The following is a 9,614-nucleotide window of genomic DNA, read 5'->3' as shown; positions in this document are numbered from 1 at the left end:
TAAGTAGCAAGAATAAAGTAGCAAGAATAAATCGTAGTTGAGCTAAATATCAAGGATAAATCGTGGTTGATCTATGTATCAAAGATAAATCGTAGTTGAGCTAAGTAGCAAGAATAAAGTAGCAAGAATAAATCGTAGTTGAGCTAAATATCAAGGATAAATCGTGGTTGAGCTATGTATCAAGGATAAATCGTGGTTGAGCTAAATATCAAGGATAAATCGTAGTTGAAGTAAGTAGCAAGGGTAAATTGTGGTTGAGTTAAGTAGCAAGGATATGTCGTGGCTGACCTAAATTTTAAGGATATATTGTAGTTGAGCTATATAAAAAAGAAAAATCGTTGTTGAGCTAAGTAGAAATCATAAATCGTGGTCCAGCTAAGTAACAACGATAAATTGTGGTTGTGCTAAGTGGCAAGGATAAATCGTGGTTGAGCAAGTAGCAAGAATAAATCGTGGTTGAGCTAAATATCAAAAATAAATCGTGGTTGAACTAAGTACCAAGGATAACTCGTGGTTGAGTTAAATATAAAGGACATACCGTAGTTGAGCTAAATATCAAAGATAAATTGTGGTTGAGCTAAACATGAAGGATGATTCGTAGTTCAGCTAAGTATCAAGAATATATCGTAGTTGAGCTAAATATCAAGGATATATCGTAGTTGAGCTAAATAACAAGGATAAATCGTGGTCTAACTAAATATCAAGGACAAATCCTTGTTGAGCTATGTATCAAGGATAAATCGTCGTTTAGCTAAATATCAAGGATAAATCGTGGTTGAGCTAAATATCAAGGATAAATCCTTGTTCAGCTAAATATCAAAGATAAATCGTGGTTGAACTAAGTACCAAAGATATATCGTTGTTGAGCTAAGTAGCAAAGAGAAATCGTTGTTCAGCTAATTAGCAAGAATAATTCTTGGTTGAACTAAATTTCAAGGATATATCATAGTTGAGCTAAATATCGAGGATAAATCGTCGTTGAGCTAAGTAGCAAGGATATATTGTGGTTGAGCTAAGTATCAAAAATAAATCGTGGTTGAGCAAAGTAGCAAGGATAACACGTGGTTGAGCTAAGTAGCAAGGATAATTCGTGGTTGAGCTAAATATGAAGGATAAATCGTAGTTGAGCTAAGTAGCAAGAATAAAGTAGCAAGAATAAATCGTGGTTGAGCTAAACATCAAGGATAATTCGTGGTTGATCTATGTATCAAAGATAAATCGAGGTTGAGCTAAATAGCAAGAATAACTTCTGGTTGAGCTAAATATCAAGGATAAATCGTGGTTGAGCTAAATAGCAAGAATAACTTCTGGTTGAGCTAAATATCAAGGATAAATCGTAGTTGAACTAAGTAGCAAGGGTAAATTGTGGTTGAGTTAAGTAGCAAGGATATGTCGTGGCTGACCTAAATTTTAAGGATATATTGTAGTTGAGCTAAATAACAAAGAAAAATCGTTGTTGAGCTAAGTAGAAATCATAAATCGTGGTCCAGCTAAGTAGCAAAGATAAATTGTGGTTGTGCTAAGTGGCAAGGATAACTCGTGGGTGAGCTAAATGTCAAGGATAAATCGTGGTTGAGCTAAGTAGCAAACATCTCTCGTAGTTCAGCTAAGCAGCAAGGATAAATCGTGGTTGAGATATAATCCAGGAGATGTCATATCCAAGCTAAATAAGGATATTGCGGTGGTGTTAAATATACATCACAGGAGAACCAAGTATCAAGAATATATTATGGTTGAGCTAAATATCAAGAATATATCGTGGTTAAGTTAAGTAGCAAGGATAAATGACTTAAAAAATTTCAACCAACCAATTATGAAAAATTATGCTAAATATAATATAATTACAATCAACGTATTGCTTCTCGCCATAGTTCTTTAGCCATTGCATACCTTCTCAGCCACCGTCTTATTCCTCTTCAACGCATAAAACCTAGTATAAAACAATGTAACGTACTACACTATGGCATGTCATAACAAAACCTAGCATAACACACTGATTAGACCTGTCATAGTTTGTTTGATTAGAATGTGCATGTCTTCGTTGGTTTGATTCGAATTTACATGTCATCGTTGGTTTGATTAGAATTTACATGTCATCGCTTGTTTGATTAGACATTACATGTCATCGTTGATTTCATTAGAATTTACATGTCATCATTGGTTTTATTCGAATTTACATGTCAATGTTGGTTTGATTCGAAATCATATGTCATCGTTGGTTTGATTCGAATTTATATATCATCGTTGGTTTGATTAGATTTTACATGTCATTGTTGGTTTCGAATTTATATGTCATCGTTGGTTTGATTTGAATTTATATGTCATCGTTGGTTTGATTAGACTTTACATGTCTTCGTTGGTTTGATTCGAATTTACATGTCATCGTTGGTTTGATGAAAATTTACATGTCTTAGTTTGTTTGGTCAGAATTTATCTGTCATAGTTGATTTGATTAGAATTTACATGTCACGTTTGATTTGATTATAATTTACATGTCATTGTTGGTTTCATTAGAATTTACATGTCACCGTTGGTTTGATTATAATTTACATCATATTATTGGTTTATTTCAAATTGATATGTCATTATTGGTTTGATTAGAGTTCGTTTGTCACTGTTGATTTGATTAGAACTTACACATCATAAGTGGTTTAATTAGAATTTACTCCACACCGTTGATATGATTAGAATTTACATGTCATCGTTGGTTTTATTCGAATTTACATGTCAACGTTGGTTTGATTCGAATTTACGTGTCATCATTAGTTTGATTAAACTTTACATGTCATCGTTGGTTTGATTCGAATTTATATGTCATCGTTGGTTTGATTCGAATTTATATGTCATCGTTGGTTTGATTAGACTGTACATGTCTTCGTTGGTTTGATTCGAATTTACATGTTATCGTTGTTTTGATGAGAATTTACATGTCTTAGTTTGTTTGATCAGAATTTACGTTTCATCGTTGGTTTGATTATAATTTACGTTTCATCGTTGGTTTGATTATAATTTACGTGTCATCGTTGGTTTGATTAGAATTTACGTGTCATCGTTGGTTTGATTATAATTTACGTGTCATCGTTGGTTTGATTATAATTTACGTGTCATCGTTGGTTTGAATATAATTTACGCATCATCGTTGGTTTGATTAGAATTCACATGTCATCGTTGGTTTGATTAGAATTTACATGTCATTGTTGGTTTGATTATAATTTACATCATATCATTGGTTTATTTCAAATTGATATGTCATTATTGGTTTGATATGATTAGAATTTACATGTCATCGTTGGTTTTATTCGAATTTAATGTCAACGTTGGTTTGATTCGAATTTACGTGTCATCATTAGTTTGATTAAACTTTACATGTCATCGTTGGTTTGATTCGAATTTATATGCCATCGTTGGTTTGATTCGAATTTATATGTCATCGTTGGTTTGATTAGACTTTACATGTCTTCGTTGGTTTGATTCGAATTTACATGTTATCGTTGTTTTGATGAGAATTTACATGTCTTAGTTTGTTTGATCAGAATTTACGTTTCATCGTTGGTTTGATTATAATTTACGTTTCATCGTTGGTTTGATTATAATTTACGTGTCATCGTTGGTTTGATTATAATTTACGTGTCATCGTTGGTTTGATTAGAATTTACGTGTCATCGTTGGTTTGAATATAATTTACGCGTCATCGTTGGTTTGATTAGAATTCACATGTCATCGTTGGTTTGATTAGAATTTACATGTCATTGTTGGTTTGAATATAACGTATATCATCATTAATTTCAGTAATATATATTGTAGTATTGGAATATTATCTATAACAACTTATTTATATGATTATTGTTTATTTTGTACATGTATCTGTATTATGTGCCGTACATGATATCTTGGCATGGACGTGACTGAAACCAAGCATATTATGAAAAGCGCTGTGTAGTAAATATAGTAAACTTAATTTCAAGCCACTGTTTTGGAGATAAAACAAGAGCCTAACAAATCAATTCTTATTTTTAGATTTGTTTACCCGACTCACGAGCGTATTTGTCTAAGTGCGCATGAGTAGTAGTAAATATCGCAAATTTGTCATTTGTCATCCAATATGTATGATCTACACATAGAATGAACAGGTCTTGATGGGCGTCGGCAAATTCGTTGCCTGGGAATTGTTGAGAATTACATCTGAGGGCGCTATTCATATTGAGGTTGATGAACACAGTGTGAACCTGATATTGCCAGTACTCGAGAAGGTTTGGATCAGGCGAACAGGTAAGAATCATGTTATAATGCAATAATGTTACGCCTTGTGCGTTTGTAATACGCACAACTATTGTGATCTTACCTTCGATGCATTGAAGTACGACCGCGTTGTACATTTCATGCAGATTCTGCTGTACCCAGAGTGAGATAAAAGAGGTCATATCATTTAACATTCGCCTTGTTGTTGGAGCTAAATATAAGGAATCAGTATATGTGAAAAACGTTGTTTTTAAACCCGAAGATGTGCCTATATTCTATAAGATGCAGTCTTCGAAATTGATTCTGTATATGCACTATGTTCTCAGTTACACATGGCGTAATACAGTGATATAAATGGCCACGTATGTAGAGACATTAACCCTGTGTTGATTTCTGTTCAGATTTCGTAAGATTTAACCATATATTTTTCCTTGAAAATTAATGCATTTCTGTGAATGACCGGAACCTAATTATTGGCATACTACTAATGACATTACGAGCATCATTATAGAAACTATTACATAATCATTGTCTAATAATAAGGTATTGAATTGGTTTATTGTAAGTAGCCTTCATAGTTAAGACAGCGTTATTATTTCTCTTGGTTTACCATTTTTATTATTTTTTTTAATTTTATTTTTTTTAATTGCGATTGAAATTATTTGATATTAACTGTCAGATTAGGATACGATTTAAAACATAAATGCTTCTAATATGACATATGATGGAAGGGACCTTCCCCGTTAATCGGCGAAGATACTGTGACAGCCAGACATGAAAGAAGTAATGCTAGCTCGTTGACCTATTAGGATCCTCGTCCAAATCTAAAAAAAAAAAAAAAAAAAAAAATTAGTATAAACATATATTTAGTTTTATTTTAAAAATAAATATTGTTGTTATTGAAATGCGAAGATTCTATAAGCTAACTGTCAAAACCACACGAACAATTATGCCCCATAATGCATCGGTGAATTATCATGTGTTGAAAGGTTCTCGTTATTAAAATGCAAGATTGTATGAGCTTGCCTGGGGCGGGGAAGGAGAGAATTGTTCTAACCTCTGTTCGCTCTGAATTTGTATTTACTCAATTATCCACGGGTTTCAATTAGAACCCCGAGCAGTGATGTGTAGAATATTGAATACGATTTTACTTTCGATATTTCAACAAAATATTTTTCATTCTAGTAACTCATTGGAAATAACAGACGTAACATCAAATCAAACGCCGCCGTTTAGTGAGAATTCGTGCAAGGTTACATCTATAAAGCAGCCACGCTGCACCCGTGTATTCGTGTTCGTGTTTTCAATATTACCTGGCAACATATGTGCCCCCTGACATACGCACACATTTTAATATTTATTTCTATTTTTCATAATCCACCATAGATGTATTGAAAATGACTAAAAAAAATATGGTCACGTGTTCTTGTGTTGTATTTATAACTGCGTAAAATATGAAGACAGCAAACCACTCATTTATTCACAAGTGTCACATTCTTCCTTTTATGAAAGCTATTAAATGATGTGGAGGAGAATGAGCTGCCCATTTTAGAATGAAGAGGTGGCTTTCATACATAGTATGCAAATTCTCGTTTCTGTGGATACCTAGCCGTGAAATTAAGTACACCATTGTTACTATGATATATAAACTAGTTTCTTTTTAGAAAATCAAAAACAATGTATATGTGTATACACGAGTCACATGTAAACGTCGGCACTGCCACAGATGTTGCGTGGCATATATGATAATAACAATTTTAATAAACAACAATATCATTTGAAGGAACAGTATGTTAAGAACAACTACATATATAGATAGGGATGTCATACTATATCTTTATCGTTGAAATGCTTTCATGTTAATATCAATTGATTTATTTATGCCAAGTTATAATATCTGTAGCATCTGTACTAAATCTGACGAATGAGCGTTGATGACGGGGATGATATATTTTCGTCTCCGTTATTGTTTTGTTTTTATCTCAAGACGTATAATTCAATGAGTATCTACTAGTAGTAAATCCATTAGAAAACACTGTAACGTAATACGCCATGGCATATCATAACAAATCCTAACATAAAACACAGTAACGTAATATGCTATGACATACCACAACAAATCCTAACATAAAAAAACTGTAACGTAATACGCCATGGCATATCATAACAAATCCTAACATAAAACACTGTAACGTAATACGCCATGGCATATCATAACAAATCCTAACATAAAACAGTGTAACGTAATACGCCATGATAAATCATAACAAATCCTAACATAAAACACTATAACGTAATACGCCATGATATATCATAACAAATCCTAACATAAAACACTGTAACGTAATACGCCATGATATATCATAACAAATCCTAGCATAAAACACTGCAACGTAATACGCCATGGCATATCATTACAAATCCCAACATAAAACAGTGTAACGTAATACGCCATGGCATATCATAACAAATCCTAGCATAAAACACTATAACGTAATACGCCATGACATATCATAACAAATCCTAACATAAAACACTGTAACGTAATACGCCATGATATATCATAACAAAACCTAGCATAAAACACTATAACGTAATACGCTATGACATATCATAACAAATCCTAACATAAAACACTGTAACGTAATACGCCATGATATATCATAACAAAACCTAGCATAAAACACTATAACGTAATACGCTATGACATATCATTACAAATCATAACATAAAACACTGTAACGTAATACGCCATGACATATCATTACAAATCCCAACATAAAACACTGTAACGTAATACGCTATGACATATCATAACAAATCCTAACATAAAACACTGTAACGTAATACGCCATGACATATCATAACAAATCCTAACATAAAACACTATAACGCAATACGCTATGACATATCATAACAAAACCTAGCATAAAACACTGTAACGTAATACGCCATGGCATATCATAACAAATCCTAACATAAAACACTGTAACGTAATACGCCATGGCATATCATAACAAATCCTAACATAAAACACTGTAACGTAATACGCTATGACATATCATAACAAATCCTAACATAAAACAGTGTAACGTAATACGCCATGATATATCATAACAAAACCTAGCATAAAACACTGTAACGTAATACGCCATGACATATCATAACAAATCCTAACATAAAACACTGTAACGTAATACGCCATGGCATATCATAACAAAACCTAGCATAAAACACTGAAACGTAATACGCCATGATATATCATAACAAATCCTAGCATAAAACACTATAACGCAATACGCTATGACATATCATAACAAAACCTAGCATAAAACACTGAAACGTAATACGCCATGGCATATCATTACAAATCCCAACATAAAACACTGTAACGTAATACGCCATGGCATATCATAACAAATCCTAACATAAAACACTGTAACGTAATACGCCATGGCATATCATAACAAATCCTAACATAAAACACTGTAACGTAATACGCCATGACATATCATAACAAATCCTAACATAAAACACTGAAACGTAATACGCCATGGCATATCATAACAAATCCTATCATAAAACACTGTAACGTAATACGCCATGACATATCATAACAAAACCTAGCATAAAACACTGAAACGTTATACGCCATGGCATATCATAACAAATCCTAACATAAAACAGTGTAAGGTAATACGCCATGATATATCATAACAAAACCTAGCATAAAACACTGTAACGTAATACGCCATGACATATCATAACAAATCCTAACATAGAACACTGTAACGTAATATGCCATGGCATATCATAACAAATCCTAACATAAAACACTGTAACGTAATACGCCATGGCATATCATAACAAAACCTAGCATAAAACACTGAAACGTAATACGCCATGATATATCATAACAAATCCTAGCATAAAACACTATAACGCAATACGCTATGACATATCATAACAAAACCTAGCATAAAACACTGAAACGTAATACGCCATGGCATATCATTACAAATCCCAACATAAAACACTGTAACGTAATACGCCATGGCATATCATAACAAATCCTAACATAAAACACTGTAACGTAATACGCCATGGCATATCATAACAAATCCTAACATAAAACACTGTAACGTAATACGCCATGACATATCATGACAAATCCTAACATAAAACACTGTAACGTAATACGCCATAGCATATCATAACAAATCCTAACATAAAACACTGAAACGTAATACGCCATGACATATCATAACAAAACCTAGCATAAAACACTGAAACGTAATACGCCATGGCATATCATAACAAATCCCAACATAAAACACTGTAACGTAATACGCCATGGCATATCATAACAAATCCTAACATAAAATACTGTAACATAATAGACCATGGCATATCATAACAAATCCTAACATAAAATACTGTAACATAATAGACCATGGCATATCATAACAAAACCTAGCATAAAACACTGTAACGTAAGGTGATATGCCATTACATAATATAACAAAACATAGAACAACCACACAACTAAATGTAATGTACGGCGATACCCCATGACATAACATAACATAACATAACATAACATAACAAAACAAAACATAACGTACTTTAATATGGCATGGTTTTTCATGTTGTAACAGCACATAGAAAAAACAACGTAACGTTCAATGACATGACATAACATAGAATAGCATAATCACAATACAACGTAACGTAATGTAATGTGAGATAATAACACATAACGTCAGCAACCCATAATAGCAAACATGACATGCAAGCATCACTATGTGCTTTGACGAAGTAGCTCCATAATAATATTACATACAACACATTACACGGATGTATTAATCTATGTATTCAACTCCCCGAGCTATTTATTATGATGGTTCTATTACAAATACTCCAAATTAACTCCAAGCCTTAATTATTCATGTCAGTACTGCTTGAGGACATAGTGGCACTTTTAATAATTGTAAATTCACGTGATGAGTAGACATGTGAAAAACGTTATCATTGAAATCACGTGACTAGATGATTGGTAAGAATATTATTCCAAGTACGTGTAATGGCTTTTCTTTCTTCTTTGTGACAAACACGAAATGACCTTTATCATTTATTTCCATGGTAACATGTATAAAATTAGTCGAAGTGCTATACATTTCATTCCAAATATAATAAATAATATAATATAATATAATATATATATGTATATGTATATATGTATATATATATATATAATATAATTACATATAATATTATAATAATATGTGTTTGGATTGCCAATCAAATGGAAGAGCCGACGACAAATGGAAACGACCGAGACAACTAGAGTATGCAAATGTGCAAGGCGACTAATG

At 32.5% G+C, this 9,614-nt stretch overlaps 1 protein-coding gene across 1 annotated transcript in view; it reads left to right on the top strand.

Annotated features, from left to right (window-relative positions):
* Positions 1 to 4,178: 4,178 nt before the first annotated feature.
* The window catches only part of LOC146750847 (nuclear receptor-interacting protein 3-like), a 32,405-nt gene continuing 26,969 nt past the window's right edge, over positions 4,179 to 9,614 (top strand). Inside the window, exon 1 of the mRNA XM_085493378.1 lies at positions 4,179 to 4,269. The gene's annotated coding sequence lies outside the window, so the exon portion shown is untranslated. The remainder of the gene's footprint in view (positions 4,270 to 9,614) is intronic.

The sequence above is a fragment of the Saccoglossus kowalevskii genome, chromosome 1 (assembly GCF_978046115.1).
Source record: "Saccoglossus kowalevskii chromosome 1, keSacKowa6.1, whole genome shotgun sequence".
Lineage (NCBI taxonomy): Eukaryota > Metazoa > Hemichordata > Enteropneusta > Harrimaniidae > Saccoglossus > Saccoglossus kowalevskii.
The sequence above is the reverse complement of the archived record's forward strand: the minus strand, read 5'-3'. Positions and strand labels throughout refer to the sequence as shown.